At 39.8% G+C, this 21,151-nt stretch overlaps 1 protein-coding gene across 4 annotated transcripts in view; it reads left to right on the top strand.

The window, feature by feature from the left end:
* LOC132828427 (ankyrin repeat and SAM domain-containing protein 1A-like) overlaps nucleotides 1-21,151 on the top strand; it is a 349,239-nt gene that overhangs the window by 255 nt on the left and 327,833 nt on the right. The gene's annotated exons all lie outside the window — the stretch shown is intronic.

Below are 21,151 nucleotides of genomic sequence, written 5' to 3'. Positions count from 1 at the left end.
ATCGAGTAAGGATGAGGAGGGGGTACTTGGGCCCGGGGCTGGGATATCTGGGACAGGGTCGGCTGTGTTGGTGCTTCAGTGTCTTAGAGACATGTCCTATGTTTAGTGACTGTGCGGCCAGTGTTGTGGCTGTTAGCACTTTTAATTTTAGACACTTCTCAGTGGACCCAGCGGCAGAGGGGAAAGGCTTTCTGCTTAATTACCGAGCTGCTGTTGCAGAAGTGACTTATGTTTGAAGCCTTTTTATGTTTGAGGTTGATTCCTTGCGTTCTGAGTGTTGTGCAATCTACCGTGCGTAATAAATGTTGAAGGTCTTGTTAAGGGACTGAGGAAATGGATTAAATCGTTGTGTTGCGTTTTGGTTGAAGAGTTTAACGTGCGTATATGTTATATATGTTTCAGTGGCCTAAGGGATGTTTGCTTTTTAACGACATCAAGATGCTTGCTCTATAGAGAACACTAGCAAGAATGTTGGTTTTTAATTGTGTAGTTCGCGACTTTTTGTTTACAATAGTTTTGTGTATAAACAAAAACTGAGAACTGCGGGTTCTGTAAATCAGAAATAAAAACAAGTTGCTGGAAAAACTCAGTGGGCCTGGCAGCATCTGTGAAGGCAAATCAAATTTGATGTTTCGGGTCCGGTGACCCTTGCTGAGAACTGGTAGGAAAATTTCAGATAACCTGTATTTGCAAAAGATGGGGTGGAGGAGGGGGTAAGGAGTAAACGATAGGTAAAGGTCGAGCCTATAGAGAGAGAAACAGTTAACTTTATAGTTTGCACAAACTTGGAGTGTGATGATTCAGATTCATGAAACCATAAAGCATAAGAGCAAAAGTAGGCCATTAGGCCCATCGAGTCTGTTGTGCAATTCATGACTGATTTGATAATCTTCAACTACTTTCCTGCTATTTTCCCCCAAATTCTTGATGGGGGGGGAAAAAAGTTCTGTCTCACTCTTGGATGTTCTTAATGACCCAATGACTTACTTGTGCTCTGAATTAAAAGATTCTATCTTTCTGAGAAGAAAGAATTCCTTTGCGTCTGTTCGAACTGGGTGACCCTCAAACAACCCCTAATGTGAGTTACTGATTGATTAATGTACAGTTCTGCGCATTGCCAGTTTGGGTGATTCCTCTAAATCTTATGTCACCAGTAATTTTTGTTAGAACAGAAATAATTTGAATTAATAAATGTGGTTATTTTCATTCTTTTAACTTGATGCTAAGCATTTAAGCAAACAAAAATCATATTAATTATTAGCATCCTAGAGTCATAAAGATATACCATATGGAAACAGACCCTTCGATCCAGCTCATCCATGCTGACCAGCTATCGTAACTTAATTCCTATTCATATACCAATCTAGATACAATTGCAACATTTAAAAAAAGTATCAGCTACCTTCACTTTCTCCGGCAGCTCAATCTGTACACTCACCAGCCTCTGTGGAAAAGATTGCCCCTTAGATCCCTTTAAAATCTCTCTTTCTCTCTCTCTTTCTCCCCCCCCCCCCCCCCCCCATCCTAAACCTATGCCCTCTAAAGTCTGGACTCCCCACCCCAGGGGAAATACCTTGTCTATTTTTCCTGTATGTACCCCTCTCCGGAGAGAATAAAGTCTTTCAGGCTGATTCTTAATTCGGAACTTCTGAGAAGAGCCCAGTCTGAAATGCAGCTTTTTTCCACTTATGCTATGTTGCTCCCAATGATTTGACTTCATTAATAATGTTAGTGTCATAATGTGATTGTCTACTTGTGTTTGCCAAAAGATTTCTCATTTGCCAGCATGTTGAGAGACTTCATTATTTCTTCGTCCTTCGATTCTAGAGACCATTGTTGGTCATATAACTCACTTTTCTGCCTCTTGTAATCTGCAATTTTACTTATGACTCATTTGAGCTCTCATCATTGAAGTGAAAGGACAACATCATAATACCTATTGTTCACTTACATTTACTCCCTTTTTTTTTCTTGAGAAATCATGCTGAATGGAGCCTAGAGCTTTGACAATGTGGATGCTAGGTTAACATAATAAGTAGTGTGTTTTGAGAAGATTTGTAGCTCAGGTTGAGGTTTTGGATGTAGGTTTGCTCGCTGAGCAAATCCAAACATATTCATAGAAAGCAGGAATTTTCACCTGAGGCCCACTGAACATGTTACCTAGCAGGGTAATGAAATGTCTGGAAATGAACCTTGCAGCTCAGTGAGCAAACCTGCATCCATAACAAGTAGTTATGATTTTGTTTGCTTCAGTGGAAACTAAGCAATTTGGTGTAAAGTTCTTGGCAAGAGGTGTGAAAAGGTAGTTTTGTACCCCTCTAAGGTTGCATCAAGTAAATCTTTTGAATAATTTTTTTTTGTTGTGTATGGCCTGATACTGTATTTGATTTGTCTAGATAGCTAATAGTACTGTTCATCAGTGTTGGTTTTTTTATTTATGCAAAACACTCTCTCTTAATTTAGGATAATGCGAATACAACATGAGTCTTACTTTGCATCAAAGTGTCAATGTTAAAATAATTCTGTATTCTCCAATTATGGCCATTTAACAACCATTTTTGGTTACCAGGCAGTGGATGTCTTGTTTGTTTTTCCTTGCACAGCAAATGATACAGGATCCAATGAATTAGATAGTATCTTGTATACCTTATTTATTTTGCTAGCATCTGTATAATAATGACTTCTGAAAGGTAAGTTGAGACTGCTTAAAGTGTGGCAATTGAAAGTGCATCACTCTTAATTGGGGATGTTAGAGTCTAGAAATTGAGCCTGGATATTGGAGATTGGATGTGAAGCTACAGAAGGATTTGAAACATTATGAAAATTTCAAAATGAAGGGGTTGTTTGACTGGGAGTCTTCGTAATTCAGCAAGTATGGAAGGTGATGTGAGCAGAATTAGTCAAAGTAATGGCAGTAGGGTTTTGGATGACCTCAAAATTTAGGAACAGCAGAATGTGGTAGACTATCCAGAGATATTTTGGAATAGTCAACTAGATTTAAGCAAGGAACATTGTGCCTTCCTATCAGAAGGATATTTTGAAACTTGAAAGATTTAAGGATGATGGAGGGTTTGAGCTATAGGTAGAGGCTGAATCGGCTGGGGCTGTTTTCCCTGCAGTGTCAGAGGCTGATGATTTCAGAAACCTCTATAGTCACTCATGAGAGGCATGGATAGGAGAAGTAGACAGTCTTTTCCCTGGTTTGCGGGGGCCCAGAACTAGAGGGCATAGATTTAGGGTGAGGGGAAAGATAAAAAAGGGACCTGAGAGGCAACTTTTTCACGCAGAGGGTGGTGCATTTACAGAATGGTAAGGTCCTAGGGAGTGTTGCTGAACAAAGAGACCTTGGAGTGCAGGTTCATAGGACCTTGAAAGTGGAGTCGCAGGTCGACAGATAGTGAAGAAGGCGTTTGGTATGCTTTTGTTTATTGGTCAGCGTATTGAGTACAGGAGTTGAGAGGTCATGTTGCGGGTGTACAGGACATTGGTTAGGCCACTGTTGGAATATTGCGTGCAACTCTGGTCGTCTTCCTATCGGAAAGATGTTATGAAACTTGAAAGGGTTGAGAAAAGCTTTACATGGATGGTGCCAGGGTTGGAGGATTTGAGCTATAGGGAGAGGCTGAACAGGCTGGGGCTGCTTTCTCTGGAGCATTGGAGGCTGAGGGGTGACTATAGTGGTTTCTGAAATTGAGAGGCTTGGGATAAGTAGACAAAGTTGTTTTTCCTTGGTTGGGGGGAGCCACCTCGCATTTATCTGAATTAAACGCCATCTGCCACTTCTCTGCCCATTGGTCCATCTGGTCCAGATCCTGTTGTAATCTGAGGTAACCCTCTTTGCTTTCCACTACACCTCCAATTTTGGTGTCATCTGCAAACTTACTAACTGTACCTCTTATGCTCGCATCCAAATCGTTTATGTAAATGACAAAAAGTAGAGGACTCAGCACCAATCCTTGTGACACTCCACTGGTCACAGGCTTCCAGTCTGAAAAACAGCCCTTCACCACCACCCTCTGTCTTCTACCTTTTTGAGCCAGTTCTGTATCCAAATGGCTAGTTCTCCCTGTATTCTATGGGATCTAACCTGAAGACAGGAAGTTGCGATGTTATCACAGTAGAAATTGACACTTTTTTTTATTAATTCACAGGCTCTACAGATTGTAGGTTAGGCCAGCATTTGTTGCCCACTCCTAGTTAACTCTGGAAAGTTCGTGAGCTGCTCTTTCTTCACTGTTATCCACTTTGTGGACACACCAATGCTATTACAAAAGGAGTTGCAGGGTTTTGACCCAGCAACAATGAATGAATAACCATGTAGCTGCAGGTCATGATGCTCATGTAGGAAACCTTGCCATTTGGTGGTGCTGCCATGTTTCTACTGCCTTTGTGGTTCTCTATTATATATTGCAAGTTTGGAAGGTACTGTTGAGGAGCCTTGGGTTGTTGCAGTGCATGGAGTAGATGGTGCACACTGCCCCTGTGTCATAGTGGAGGGAGTTTTGTCCTGCATGGTGTGCATGCAGTTCCAGATTACTTGCCTATGTTTGACTTAATGCTGAGAGATTTTATGGGCTCCAGAGTCGATGCTGACGCCTTGTAGGGCAACTTTCTGTCCACTATATCACTGTGCTATCACCTCTCGTGAATTTGTCATGTAACTGAGATAGGAATAACCATGGATGATGGTGCCTGGGATGTTGTTAGTAAAGTATAATTCCATGAATAATACTGTACATATTAGACTTAGTTGACCGACCTGTGGGCAAATCCACAAATCTAATAAGGACTTTGCAAGATCTCTAATCATTTCTGATGTCTTGGAACAACAGAAATGTGATCATCTGATTATATTCCTTTAATCGCGGTAATTAGCCAGAACCGAAGGGCTTGCAAAGTCATTTCGGTAGTCATTTGTGAGATATCCACATTGCTGTGGATCTCAAGTTATGTGTAAGCCAGACCTGCTGAGGAAGACAGACTTTTCCTTCCCTCAAGGATATTGTGAAACTTACAGGTACTAGCGAGTCAAGTGTTTACAAGCTCTGTTTAACTTTTCCTGATTTTATTGGAGGAAGTCTTTGCTTATCCAGTACTCTATGTTGTACAAACAGTTAAAATAGCAAGGAAAAGTGGTACTGAGATAGACATGGCTATCTAGTATTAGCTTTTGAATGATTGGATATAAAAAAAAAGGCATGTGGAGAAAACAACTGACATGGTGGTTTGAGTACAGGAGAAGCAATTGTAATTGAGGGCCTGGATATTAGATTCTGCAGATACTTGTGGAAGAGTCAATCTCGTAAAAATTCTTGATTTCTAGATTGAAACTCGATACAAAAAGAATCAACTGTCTGTGTTCAAAGCCTGAACAGTCAGAACTCAAGTATTACCTTGGATATGTTTGTAATTTGATTGCATTGTTAATGTACAAAATTTTACTTTTTTTAACCAGTAAATAAATACTTGTGTTTACTGTTTCTCTTATTCAAATTAATAATCTTTTTTGTGCTGCTGGTCTTTGGTCTTTTTTTGAATTTCACTTTTCTCGAATCAAGTTTGTGTTCACCCCTCAACCATTAACCATGTGAAAAAACAAAACATTGCAGATGCTGGAAATCAGAAGCAAAGACAAATGGCTAGAAAAACTCAGCAAGTCTGGCACCATCTGTGGAGAGAAAGCAGAGTTGATGTTTCAGATCCAGAAGATGATCACTGGACTCAAACATTAACTCTGCTTTCTTTCCACAGATGTTGCCAGACCTTCTGAGATGAACCATGGTAAAGTCAATCCTATGGCTTTTGCCATGAAAACCTAACTTTTTGACTTCTAAGTAAGAGTGAAACCAGGCAAGAGGAATCCGCCATAGTTGAATGACAGCGGGAAAAAGATATGATGCTGTGTTCAACTGTCCTCAAGGCTACAGACCGATCAAGAGGATTTCCCTTTGTGACAGTCAGAGGATGTCATTTGTGATTGTGATGAGCACCATCTGGTACTATATCAAAAGTGAAAACCTGATTAGAATTATGTTTGAAAACCTACAGTGACGATGGGTACAAATTTTGTGAACAACAAATTCAAGCACTTTGGAGTGGAAAGGATGATGGGGTGATATGTTTTATTTATTGTCATTTGTACCAAAATACAGTGAAAAGCTTTGTTTATTAGCAGTATAGGCAGATCATAGTAAGCAAGACTGTACAGAATAAAAGATTTAGACAGGCTTCCAGGTAACATTACACAGTGTGCAAGAGAGAGATGTTAGCAAGATCAGCATCATTTTGAGGTTGGAGTCCATTCATCCGTCTCATCACAGCTGGAAAGAAGCTGTCCCTGAACCTGCTGGTGCGTGTGGTTCAGATTTCTGTATCTTCTGCCTGATGGAAGTGGTTGTAGGAGTTCATGACTGGGATACCAAGGGTCTTTGGCAGCCTTTCTTTGGCAGTGGCCCATGTAAATGGAGCCCCTGGTTGGAAGATTGGCTCCCATGATGGTCAGGGCTGGGAAAGGATGATTGAATACACTTTTTTAAGAGCTGGGTGATGGCACACTTCATGGAGAGAGGGGCAACTTGAAGAGAGAAAACCATTAACAATGTTGATTATATGTAAAGATCACCGGATTAGTAATTAGCATACTTTCTTTGCTTTTGTGTAAATAAACATTTAAGAGATGTTTGTTTCCTTAACAGAAGGAGTGCATCTAAAATTAGTCAGACTATTGAGAAAACAAACAAAGGAGAGATGGCAAAATGGACAGCCTGTCAGAATTGTTGTGTGTCAGTTGGTGAACAGATTGCTGCTGCTTTTTACGGAAAATATTTCTGCCTTCTGTCATCATAGCTCCTGTATTGAGCTGGTGTTTGAAATAGGAAATAAAGATAAAGGAGTGAGGAATTTATAGCTTTATCTTGGAAACAGTTGCTTACCAGAGGAAGGATTAGGTTCCAGAAGAGGTGTCAGGGACTTTTTTAATGTGTCAGAGGTTGAGAAGGCGATCTCACAGGCAGTGATCTTGTCCAGTGTCAATATATTTCCTGTCTGTGATGACAAGGAGATGAATTGCAGGGATGACAGTCACCATGCAGCTCAAGATACTGTAGCTCAGAAGCTGTTTGGAGTTACAGGGTTAAGAACTGAAGAGAAATGTTGTAGTCCTAAGGAGTCTTTAGTTAGAGTTATAGTGTGTTGCCTGCATCAACAAACAGGAGTCTTAAATGATGTGCTGCTGATCTTGAGGCAGCTGAGGAAGAAATCTGGCTGTAGATTGTCTGAATGCCCTAAGTAAGAATAGGGAAGAAATCATCTTGGGTGAGTTTCAGGAGTTAAAAATTAAATTAAAAGGCTAAAAGTACAGTCTGAACCTTGGATTGTCATTCGAGTAATAAATAAGGGAGGCAGATGAATTAACATGGTTAAAGGATTCTTGTGGATAAGAAGGTGTAGGAAGGTGGCTGTACAACTGGGATAGGAATAAGTTTTGATATGATGGGCTTTGCTTCAACTAGATTGCATTCAGTGTCCAAGTGAATAGGGGGAACAAGGCAGTGGTGAAGGCTTTAATTACCTCTTTTGCTAGTTAGGTGAAATAACAGCACTGGTGCATAATGTCCTTCTAAGACCAATAGCTGCCCTTGGCCAGGCTGACATGTGACTTTAGGCCCACGTAGTGTGGTTAACTCTCACTACCCTCTTGAAATAGCTTAGCAAATCATTCAGTTGTGTAAAGTTAATTACAAAAGGAGTTAAATAAGATTGACCACATGACATGATGTTGACCTAGGCAGCCTGCAGACCTTGCAAAATCTACTTGCTGACCTCTGGGAGCTTGTGCCAAATGTGGGAGTGCTGCCTCAGAAGTCAGTCTAATGTATACACATTTGCTGAATCATACCTTTATACTCTATGACCTAGATGACATCAACACCACACCAGAGTATTCCCTGTCTCACTGGCCGGGAACCCTTAGCGGAGATTGTGGCATAGCGGTATCTGGTTGGAAATAGCTCTGTGGGTCCTCGACATTGACTGTGGACCCAAAGAAGTCTCGTGACATCGGGTTTAAAACAGCCAAGAAAACCTGATTTACTGCCTCCTGCCTGATAGCACTCTGAAAAAGCACTGACCAGGGCAAAAGAGGACTGTAGGTAGGGATGTTTATGTCCATCACTAAGACTAATAGTGAGCCAGAAGCACTATTAATGTCCAGCCGGTTAAATCTGAAAGGACAGAGTTGCTAAACTAGGTCTGTGCCATTATGGTGAGGGAACCAGTGGGGTACAGGGAGAGTATACTTAACCTCATCCTCACCGATTCACTTGCTGCAGATATGTTTCACCATGATAGTACTGCTAAGAAACAGTCTTTGAGAAATTCTCGTGAAATCCAATTTTCATGTTGAGGATATCATTAATAGTGTTGCGCAACACAAATCATTGTGCTAAATGGGATAGACTGAACAGTTCTAGCAACTCCAGACTGGGCATCCATGAGGTGCTGTGGGCCATCAATGGCAGAATGTTCTTGAACATAATTTGCAAGCTGCTGTATCTCCCACTGTCCCATTGCCACCGAGCTAGGGTCTCCACTCTGGTACAAATGAAGAGTGCAGCAGGATGTGCCAGGTGCAGCAGCACCACTAAAAGTGAAGTTTAAACCTGATCAAGCTCCAGAGCAGGGCTACTTGGTGGTTATGCTGTGTGATTTGCAGGTGATTATACAACCGGATTAAATCAAAGCTCTGAAGCATTGCAGCATCCAACCGTGAATAGTGGTGGGCAATGAGATACACTTGCTGGAGGAGCATACTCCACTTCCCAAGTGATGGGGAAACCTAGCATATCAGTACAGAAGGTAAGGCTGGAGCATTTGAAATGAATTTCATCCAGAAGTACCAAGTGGATTATCCAGCTTGGCCTGTTCAAGAGCACCCAGCATCATAGATGTCTGTCGTCAGCCAATTTGATTCACTTCACACAATATCAAAAAAATGGCTGGAGGTATCAAATACTGCAAAGGGTCTGGGCACTGACAACATTCCAGCAACAATATCAAGATATATGTTACAGACCTTGCAATGTTCCCAGTCTAGCTGTTCTAATACAGGTACAACAGACACCTACCCAACAATGTAGAAATTTGTCCAGGTATGTTGTGTATAGCAGGATAGATATTGCATAAACAAAGTGGTGACCACTTTCACATGACGCACCATTATGATATTTTCCAAGTGGATCAGTTGTAACTTAAGCCATGCAGGCTGAGAAAGTTGCCAATTTATGATTGGCCTCTGCCTAGTCAGGGAAATTTTTGCCACAATTACGGCTCCTCTTGGCTTTCTTAGTGACCTCTATTTGAAACTGAGTTTGAAAGCTGTCTTGCTTGAGTAATGATTCAAATTGTTTTGCTGTGGAATAAAAGTCAGACACCGTCTTTAAAAACAATCATTTCTCAATGAGGATAGATGATCAAAGTGGTGATAAAGAACAATGATAGCTTAGTAATGAATGTGAAGGCACCAAGGGTTTCACCAAACTCTTTAGACAGTACCTTCCAGATCAAAAACCACAAACATCGAGAAAGATGAAGGCAGGAAGACCTGGAAACCCAACTTGCAGGTTCCTTTCCTAACCAGTCACCATCTTTACTTGATATTATTCTCACTGTTCTTTTCATTGCTGTAACTCTCCTCTAACAGCATTGTAACTATATATCTAGAGCAAATGGACTGCAGCAATTCCAGAAAGCAGCTTGCCACTGTTACCAAGGGTGATTTAAGGATGGGTAATAAATTCTGGCCCAGCTAACACAACTTCTACCCACAAATTTTAAAGAAATGAGATTACTTGCACTCTTTACCACGTTGAAGGCACTATAATGTCCCAAGGTGTTTCACAAGAGCATTAGCTGACACTTGTTGCGAAAGAGCATTTGAGGTGGTTGACCAAAAGTCTGGTGAAAGCTGATTTTAAACAGACATGAGAGGAAAGTGGAGGGGTTTTTGGGAAGAAATTCTAGCTGTTCAGTCCAAGGCACTGAAGACTGTTCAGCTGGAGAGGGTTCAGAAGAGGCTTTCCAGGATGTTGCTGGAACTGGAAGGTTTTGAGTTATTAGGAAAGGGTAGATAGGTTGGAACTCTTCACTGGAGTGTAGGAAGTTAAGTGACTTAGAGGTTTAGTAAGCAATTAAGGTGAATGGCAGGTGTCTTTCCCCAGGGTAGGGGATTTTAAGACTAGTGGGCATATTTTAAAGATAAGAGGAGAAAAAAAGATTTTATGGAAACATAAGTGGTTCGTGTGTGAAATGAATTTCGAGGAAATGCTGGAAGTGGGTATGGTTACAACATTTCAAAGACATTTGGATAAATACATGAATAAGGAATGTTTGGAGGGATGTAGGCCATGTATAGGTAGGTGGGACTAATTTTGTTCGTAATTATGGTCAGCATGGACTGGTTGGACGAAGGATCTATTTTTGTGCTGAGACTCCAAGAAGCCGTGTTGGCAATAGTGTCATGAAAGGCAATTGCAAATTTGGAGGTTGAATTAAAGAAACTTTGTCATTTTTATCAACTTAAAATCCTGAGATTTGGCAAAGAGACTACCAAGTTACTTTTTTGAAAAGAAGTATGAGAATTTTTAAATTTGACTTTGTTGGACTGGGAGTCCAAGTAGGTCAGAAGTAACAGATGATTTGGCATTTTGATGCAAGTTAGGGAATAGGCAGTCATGTTTCAGCCATTAGTGTTCTTGTTCACCTGACTTTGTTTTTAAATTCTCCCATTTACCATTATCGACTATCTTGATGGGCTGGTTTGGTAGAATTTGAGATCAACAAACTACCTGACAAACTGTCATGACCATTCAAATTATTCCAAATATTCATGACCAGTGCAAACATTTTCAAGGCAGACATGCTGTCTGTCAACTGACAAATCAAACATGACTTCTGTGGAATTTTCACATCACCACTATGTTCCTCAATGTAGAAGAAGTTTACTTAAATTGTGTAACTGCCCCAATTTTTGACAGTTGGAAAAAAGGCAAGAGCTTTTATTTCCCTCATTATGAAATCATTGTAAATACTAATGTAGAAACATGCATACTGGTATTTGTGTCCCTCCTGAGCAACCTCCAAATTTTCGTTTAACCTGACCAACCTATTCTTCTATCCCTTTCTCTCTTGCATTGAAAGGAAAGATAAATAAATACATCTGTTGTTTGCCATAACTACTCCAGTTGGTGCTGAGTTTCACATTCAAACTTCTCTCTGGGATGAGAAACTTCTTCTGAATTCTGTATTGTTTTTTCTTTTTTAATGATGCTAATAGCAACTGCCTTTGGTGTCACCTGCAAGTGGTTACATCTCTCAATGCTGTGAAACTCTTCATAAAGACCGGGCCTCCCATCTCAAACTTTGTATTTTTTTCCAGAGAAAAGAGCAGTTTGATCTCTTCCAATAATATGTCCATTCTAAATTATATGGGTACATGGCAATTTAAGTTATCAAACAGTGCAATAATCTGTGTAGAACCAAAAACGAAACTGGAGATTGTTGGTTATAACTAAGTTCTGATATTTTAGCAAATGTCCTTTTTAACCTGCTCTAGTGCACCTCTTTCCTCATTTTATGATGGGAAGAAAATAATGCTTGTTGAACAGCTACACAAATGATGCATGGTACATAACTGCAATCCAAGATACTTTGTTTTGAGCTTCTTAGTTTAAGAAGGTGTTTAGCACACTACATTTATTGCTCAAACCCTTGAATATAGAGGTTGTTGGTGAGATCTCTTCCAGGAAACTGTGTCCAGTTCTGGTCTCCCTGTTAAAGGAAGGATATTATTAAGCTGAAGAGATTTCCCAGGATGTTGACAGAGTTACAGGGAGAGGCTGGATAGGCTTGGGAGTTCTTACACTGGAATGCAGGAGGTTGAAGGGTGACCTTTTAGAAATAGGTTTGTAAATCTTGAGGGTTCTAGATAGGGAAAAGACACCTGCCATTCGCTTTCAGGTGGGAGATTTCAAGACTGGGGGCATATTTTTAAAGAGGGATTTGTCAAAAAAGGGCAGTTTAACAAAAGTCAATGGTTTGTGTAATGAATAATTACGTAAATAAGAAATGTTTGGAGGGATGTAGGTCAAGCACATGCAGGTGGGACAAGCTTGGGATTATGGTTCATATGGACTGATTGGACTGAAGAGTCTGTTTCTGTGTTTGTATGACTGTAACACCCTCTGCAAAGTTCATGGAAACATGAGTTCTAGCTACTGTCCTTATTAGAGCAACTTCGACAAATACATTTGATTTTGTGGATTGAGCAGTTGTCTCACTGACTGAAAGGATTCTCTTATGCTAAAGATGAGTTTTGATTCAATACTAGCTTCTCATTTGGGATTAACTCCCCAAACATCTACAGCCTAACCAGATAATGGCCCAACCTTTTTCAGTCTCTTGAAACCTGTTTTTGACTACCAGACTGACAGCCAACTTGGGGGAGAGGGAGGCAATGACCTTGTGGTATTATCATTAGACTATTTTAATCCAGAGACCCATGTAATGTTTTAGGGAAGCTAGGTTTAAATCCCACTGTGGCAGATGTGGAATTTTGAATTCAATAAAAATTTGCAATTAAGAGTCCAGTGAAGACCATGGGAAAAATCCATCTGGTTCATCAATGTCCTTTTAGGGAAGGAAACTGCTATCCTTGCTTGGTCTGGTTTATGTGACTCCAGACTCTCAACAATTAGAGCCAACGATATCCACATCCTGGGGGTGGGGTGATTGTTTTTAATTTCCATCTAACCTGCATGTAGTTTCTGTCCAAATGTCTGGTGGAGGATTATGAATCACACCTCTGCAAGAAACTTTGAGAGCAGTGAGAAAATCTATACTGAAGCTACACCCCATTTTGACTACTAACTGTCCTATTCTGTGAAGTGCTCAAAAGTTCCAAGCTTCTTAGAATCATAGAATCTCTTTGGTGTGGAAACAGGCCCTTTGGCCCAGCAAGTCTACACCGACCTTCCAAAGAGTCACCCACCCAGAACCATTCCCTTATTACTCTGCATTGCCCCACACTAATGCACCTAACTTACACATCCCTGAACACTATGGGAAATTTAGCATGGCCAATTCACCTAACCTGCACATCTTTGGGTTGTGGGAGGAAACCGAAGCATCTGGAGGCAAAGGTGGGGAGAATGTGCAAACTTAACACTGTTGCCAGAAGCTGGATTTTGAAACCAGGACCCTGGTGCTATGAGGCAGCAGTGCTAACCACTGAACCACTGCCACCTGACGATGTGTAAGTTAATGGCTGTGACAAGAGGGTAGAATAAGTGAAACAAGAGATTGGAGTAGTGATAGCAAGTAATTAGTTTAGGTGGAGAGTCATAAGTGATTGCTTCCAAAAAAATTGTGAAGACTAGACATTTTCATGTTCACAGTGCCAAATGTGCAAATAATGTTTATATTGGTATAGTTATAACCATCAAAAGGCAAGGCCATCATGGTTCCAGAGAACCATTGGGGTGCTCTCAATTAGAAAGAAATGACTGGTGGTGGTTATCACCTGAGCTCGGGCAAGGGACAAGATCAAAGTGGGGCCTTCGTGGTGACCTCAACCATGAAGGGATTGGAGCTGCTCAGATGAGGTCACTCTGTTTCAAACTAGTTGAAAAGCCAACTGTGCTAACCAACCCCAAAGACAGTATGCAGGCTTTGAAGTCAATGCTACATTATAGTATTGGTAAAGTATTTTAGAGTAAAAATTGCTTCAAGAAAGTAGCTTGTAAAAATTAATATAAATGCAATCATTTTGCAACACAGGAAAAAACCCATTCAGCAAGTGACTGAGAAGCAACTTAAGTTTGCCAGTTTTTGCTGAACTGAAAATTTGAATGACAGATTGCAATATTTAAATGATGAATCTTAGATAAGCTTGTCTCGGTGCATCTGCTCCGATTATTCACATGCAGTGTGTAGGGGCCCTCTGGACTCGGAGACTTGAAGCAAGCACAGTTTTGAACTTGTGCTTTGACATTTTAACTTCCAATTTTTATTTCTTTTACTACGTTGTTTCTGTAGTGAAGTGGAGGCTCATTTTGAAAAATTTTCATTTACTCCCTGCTATTTTTGTAATCGGATTAAATATTCAAGCTCAAACTATGCTTTCACTTCTGAAAAGAATAATAGATCTGACAGTTAACACAAATAATGAAGAAGTAATTTGTTTTGCAGAAAATATCAGCCATTTCACATTGCATGGCTTTTTTTTAAAAACTCCATGGTTATGTTTCCTGTCCATCAGCTTTGAGTAATATTTTGAGAAATAAAGGATATCTTTAATTCCATGACTGTTTAACTACCTAACAATCCTGACCCAGGTTTTGTCTTATGCTATGTGGGAGAAATTTAATATTTTATTCTTGGATTTCTTTGCATATTGGAGTGCACTTTTTGGGTGGTGACTATAATGATGCCCTAGGATGATTTTAATAAGGATTAAAAAACTTAACTTGAAATATCATCTATCTTCCTTGTAACCATTTTACCTCGATTACTGATCTAAAGCAGGAGAAAGCGTTTGCAACAGGAAAGACTGCTAATGCTGTTTGAAGTCTGAAAGTAATGGTTCTGTTACTTTTAATAGGCAGTGAAAATGTTACTCTGGATAAATATTAAGGTATCATAGTGGTGAAATAAGCATTTTAGTATCTTGTTGTAATTGCCTTATCAGTGGTTCTGTGACTTGAAGGGGGGAGCTATTTTAAATGAAGTATTAGTGTATTACTGTTCACCTGAAGGAATCGAACACTCCATTGGTTACTCAGTGTGAAGTTTCTGAAAATTGGCTTTCTTTTGTCATTAATTGCAGAATATGAAATTTCTGATGGTTGAAAGTATCTTCCTAATTTGCTTTTGTTCAGAGTTAAACTGTTGATTTTGCCTTAGTAAAAATAGGCTGTGATTGATAAGAGTTTGAATCTTCAGCTCTAAGCTTTGAATTAGTGACTGTGCCAAATGGGGTGTCTTGATCAGCAATTGGCCTTGAAGGGAACAAAAGTGTTGTACATTTTTTTTTGGCAGGTCAGGGAGAAGATGATCATTCACATCAAGTTGCTTAATGCGTTAAAGTTTGGTTTGGGATGACTGAAGTAAATTGTAACAGTGGGGGGGTGGAGGGGGAGATGATGGAGAAATCACTTCAACCATGCCTTAATAAAGCTCCCTTGTACAATTTACCTGCTTAAGCATATATTGCTCCGATGTTATGCACTGGAAGCAAAATAGAGCTGAAAATGTGTTACTGGTTAAAGCGCAGCAGGTCAGGCAGCATCCAAGGAACAGGAAATTTGACGTTTCGGGCAAAAGAAGGACTTTTGCCTGAAACGTCGAATTTCCTGTTCCTTGGAGGCTGCCTGACCTGCTGCGCTTTAACCAGCAACACATTTTCAGCTCTGATCTCCAGCATCTGCAGACCTCACTTTTTACTGGAAGCAAAGTACTCAACACTACTATTTTGCACTCTTAGCTCACTGTTTAGCACTTTTCTCATGCTATTATCTGTGAATTGTGTACGAATATTAATCACTGGCAGAATGAAGAGAATCAGGCTTTGGATTCAACATTAGGCCCAAAAGATCTAATACAAATATGCACAGTGCTGGAGAAACTCAGCAAGTCTAGTGGCATCTATGGAGAGAAAAAGTGTTAATGTTTAGAGTTTAATATGATTTCAGAGCTCTCTCTTTGAGAGCTGTTTATTAGCGAAGTGTTAACTTTGTTCATCTTTCTGTAGATGCTGCCAACCCCACTGAATTTCTCTAGCATTTTTTTTCCTTCTACAGATCAAGTATTTGTTTATTTCATAACTTTTTCTGTGGTCCTGAGCAAAGATAATTTTAATGATTTAAATACTCCAATGAAAATTGGATAATTGATTTATGACTGTAGTAAATTATAGAATGGTGTACACTCACCTTTTTATACTTGTGTCAAAATTCAAAATATATTTTTTCTCAGTCCAATTAGAAACTGACCAGCCTTTATTTAAATTGAAATACGTAACCTAGATGACACAGTGGCCTTTAAATCAACATGAGATACTCTTAAACACTTGAGCTTATGGAAGTCTTAAAAGGCTGAATAACCTCTGCAGATAAAACAAGAATCCAAATGAGAGATGACAACCAAGGTTACACAAGTCTCAGGTGGCCTCCTTTTTTTTAAGGTTCAGCAGTAGATTTTTTTTAGGTGATGCAATGCATGAGTAGTTTTGCCTGTTTGTGATAAATGAACCAATGTAGTGTGAATTATCGTTTTTTTAAAAAAAATTACATTTAGACAAATGATTTGTCAACAGAATAAAACTGATCAGTTCACCAATTTCATTTAGGTACCTTTGAAACCTGATAATGGGTTTCTTTTTTTAAAAATGCAAATAAAAATGTGAATTTAATGCAAAAAGCTAATCTGTTATTTGTGCATGGAACAGGCTTAATAATTTGCCTACTTGAGTTAACTTTGTCATGGGAAAGATTAATTGCTTTAAAACATGTACATTCCTAAAGTGAATGAAGCAAAAGTCCAGAGTATTCATTCATTTCGTGGTTAATGTCATGCCCATCACCAAAGGAAAGTAGTTGTTGTAGGAACCCAATCACCTTGGTCCAAGGATTTTGCTACAGGAGTGTCTCTGAGTTACATTTGAAGCCTGACCATCTTCAAGTACTTCAGTGACCTTTCTTCTACCATGTGGTTGAAAGTGGGGATGCTTGTTATGATTCAACAATGTTCAGCATCATTTGTCACTCATCAGATGCCGAAGCAGTCTCTGCCTGTATGCAAGCACAACTTGGACACCGTTCAGGCTTGAACTGATGAGTGGCATCTCACACTTGTGCCAAAGCGGGAAAAAAGGCAATGATCAACCATGAGAGAAGCTAATTATTTCCCCATGATGTTTGGTAGGATCATCACTGGGTCCCCAGCATCAATATCCTGGGGATTACCATTGATCAGAGATTGAACTAGACCAATTGTACCAACATTTAGGCTACAGAGCAGATTCAGATACTTGGAATTTTATGCTATATGACTCAGTTCTTGATACAGAAACATCAGTCCAATCAGTCCACACTGCCCATAATCCCAAATTTAAACTCGTCCCACCTGTTTGCACTTGGTGGAATTGTATGTCAGCAGTGGAGTAGACCCAAGGGACTGATAGGTCTAATTTTACACCTATCTTGTTTTAGAATCTCTTTCTGGCGGAGGAAAGTCATTTGGACAGATTTGTGGTTTCTTAAGTTTTTAAAAACATCAGAATCATGAAATGGCCTGAAGGTCAGTATCAGCAGTTCCTCTCTGCAGAACTGTTGTTTAAAACTAATGGTTTTGATTTTTCTCCCTTTTTTCTAATGCAGGAAAGTTGAGGAAAGTAGTAGTGCCCCAGATAGTCTTTTGATGGGTTATGGAATGGATACCTGTTCTATGGTTCACCCTCACATTGCCAACAGGTAGTGACAGAGATAAACATTACTCCAACCTTACCAACTTGTGCCCAACTCCAACGCTCCTTCATCACTTCGAACTATTTCAGAACCTACGAAAAGCGTGCTTACACTTCCTGCAGTTTTTCTGTTTTGATAATGGGTGCTATTGCTTCAGTCAACATGGTCTAGTTCTCTTCTGAAGGCTTGGACCATTAATTAGAAAACAAAATAACTAATGTGCCCATTCCTGTTTAGAGATTCAAAAAATCCATCCATTTCTGGAAGCAAACCAAGGGGACCTTAGAGTCTCAAAAACCTGATAGCACAGGGTAGAAGACTTTTGAATCAATTTTACGTGCTTCAGATGGCCTCCAATTCATGATCCAAGAATGACAATTGACTGGGGTGTGACAGGCAAAGTTTTTTTTTTGAAAGGTAATTTTAGCTGTCCATGTACATAGATCCCTGAAAGTTGCCACTCTGGTTGATCGTATTGTTAAGAAGGCATATGGTGTTAATTTTTATTGATTTTAGAGGGATTGAGTTTTGGAACCATGAGGTAATGTTGCAGCTTTACAAAACTCTGGTGCGGCTGCACTTGGAGTATTATGTATGGTTCTGGTCATCGCATTATAGGAAGGATGTGGAAGGTTTCGAAAGAGTTCAGAGGAAATTTATTAGGAGGATGTTTGGTATGGAGAGAAGGCCTTACGAGGAAAGGCTGAGGGATTTGAGGCTGTCTTCATCAGAGAGAAGATTGAGGTGACTTAATTGAGACACCAAATGGTTAAATAGGATGAACAGTGAAATCCTTTTTCTTTGGATGGTGATGGTTAGCACAAGGGAACATTAGCTTTAAATTGAGGAGTGATCGATATAGGACAGATGTCAGAAGTAGTTTCTTTATTCCATAGTAGGGGTGCGGAACGCTCTGCCTGCAACAATCGTAGACTCTCCAACTTTAAGGGCATTTAAATGGTCATTCCAGAAACATGTGGATCAAAATGGAATAGTGTAGGATATTTGGGCTCCAGGTTGGTGCAACATAGAGGGCCTAAGGGCCTGTGTTGCGCTGTAATGTTCTAATCCATCAACAGCTGATGAAGGGTCACTAGAGGTTTCCAACTCTGGGGCAAAAGTGACTATATGGTCTCTTTTTAAAAACTTGTAGTTTTCTTTTAAGAAGGTATGACCTAACTGACTAATCCTTGAAGTTTATTTGCTGTCTTGCAAAGTCCATTGGGTTATTTAGAAACTTTACATTAGAACTATCTCACTGTCACATTTGCCTCATCCAAAGATTTTTTTACTGTTTTTGCTCCTAATGGTGTTTTCTTTTCTTTTGAACCTCAAACAGAGAAGGCTGAGAGATGACACTATAGAGGTTTATAAAACCATGAGGGGCATGGACAGGGTGAATAGTCAGGTTTTTTTCCCCAGGATAGGGCACTTCAAAACTAGAAGGCGTAGGTTTAAGGTGAGAGGGGACAGAGGTAAAAGGGACCTTTTTTTTTGGGGGGGTGGGCACCTTTTTGGAGGGTGGTGCATGTATGGAATAAGCTGCCACAGGAAAGTCATCAGGATTAGTACACTAACTGGAAGGGGTTGGAGGGATATGGAATACAAGACTAGATTTAAATAGGACATCTGGTTGGTATGGATGTGGTTGACCAAAAGGTCTGTTTCTGTACCTCTCTGCAACGTGTCTATGAATAGTGTATAACTCTTGCTGCTTTATACCAGGGCTTTACAAAGTGCAGTTGTGTTCCTAAATGGGTACTGCCCAGTCTGTTTTCATATCTGCTATTCTCTCATGTCTACCCTATCACCTTTTTAATGCTCTTTCAGTTCTCATTCGGCGTTAAGACAAATTTGGAGCTTTGAAATTGGGTCCCAGTGGAAAAATGTTTTGGGAATCCCTGCTGTATAGCATGTCTGCAGTTTTGGATTCAGATGAGAACTGCCCCTTTGATATAATTTTCCCTTGATACAGAAATCAGAACTGCAGTAATTCTGTGTTATGTCTCATAGTTACAATGAAAATACATGTTTGTGGTGTTATTACTGGATCAGGGTATGTGATCGGAGGGTGTAAGGTCTCAGACACCATTTTAACCTGTAGCATGCTGATCCAAGTGTACTACTATTTGTAAACAAGTAGTATTCATGCAGATGTTGGCTATGTGCCATAAATGTAGATACCAGGAACTGTCACAAATGTCTGTTGAATCTGTAAATATTACACTAGGCATATCTTATTCATATGTTAGGGGACCTAATAGGAGCTTTGGTGCATCAGGTATGAATGTCCTGGAAGCAAAGTCTACACCATGCTGGTAGTTCAGGTTTTTAATTTCTTTGATTTAGCTCAGTCACCTAACTGTTGGAAGAAATATTGAGCTGTCATTATTCATCACTTGTATGAAATTATTTATTAACCAAGTTTGTCTTATTTTCTCTCTCACTTGTTATCTCCCAGCAGCATTCATTCACTGATTTAAATGGTGCTATTCACCCTCCTGATATCGTCACTGAACAGTTAATATTTTGGGGAAGTTTTGCAAGCTGTTGAGTCACGTTGGCCTTCACGTCCGTCAACAGAAGGAAAATTGACTGGTTTGTGATCAGGTCTTAATGTGGCTGTTTTCCCTTCTGTCTCTAATCCAGAGATATGAAGCTGTAGTAGTCCTTCTATTTTAGTTGATCAGGGAGACCCAAATCAAACTTAGCACCTTCTGACTTATGGCTGCGATGCTTACTGGATTAACTTCTAGTTAAATTCGTCAAATGCATTCTGGCAGTAATTTCGTTCTAGTTGCATCTATTTCTGAACTTAGCTTTGTGAGCATCAAAGCTTGGTTAGATGTGGCAATTGGGGTGGATAATAGACAAAATGTTGTGGCTCAGAGCAGTTAGGTCCTTGATTCAATCTTAATCAAGATTGTTGAATTTGCTGAAATGCAGTGTATCAGTTGGTTATAGAACCCTTGGGTTAAAGAGGGGAGTGTTGAAAGATTTTGGAGATTGAGAGCTTTGTGCAGAGAACAACAAATGCTGGAGGTCACAGTGGGTTAGACAGCATCAAGATGAGTTGGACTGAAGAACTCGAATATTGGAAAGCCTTGCAGTTCTGCTAGTAAAAATTAACTAAAATAATGCTGATGGTGACTGCCATCATCTATCCCAGTTGGTAAATCATTCATCCAGGGAAGGAATGAAGGAAAATTGGAAGATTAATTCTTATTAATGAGCTGACTTGGTAGGATATGCAGTTGATGTGACAAGTGATCATTGTGACCCTGGGTTTCAGATTGCATTGATTGATTGATTCTGCCCAATTCTCACCAGTCCTGATACTAATGTAGTTTTCGATGGATAGCATAGGACAGTTATCAAAGTTATGATCTCTTGATTCAGAGCAGATTGCTTGAAATTCTGAGTACCTTTTTGTATTGATTGTATTATTTATGTTAGATATTGGATTAATTTTAAGTACAAAAAAACGCTGATTTCAATTAACATACCCATTAATTTACCCTGATGAAGGGCTTGTGCCCGAAACGTCGAATTTCCTGTTCCTTGGATGCTGCCTGACCTGCTGCGCTTTAACCAGCAACACATTTTCAGCTCTGATCTCCAGCATCTGCAGA

The sequence above is a fragment of the Hemiscyllium ocellatum genome, chromosome 26 (genome assembly GCF_020745735.1).
Source record: "Hemiscyllium ocellatum isolate sHemOce1 chromosome 26, sHemOce1.pat.X.cur, whole genome shotgun sequence".
Lineage (NCBI taxonomy): Eukaryota > Metazoa > Chordata > Chondrichthyes > Orectolobiformes > Hemiscylliidae > Hemiscyllium > Hemiscyllium ocellatum.
Note: the sequence above shows the minus strand (reverse complement) of the source record. Positions and strands in the feature narration are given on the sequence as shown.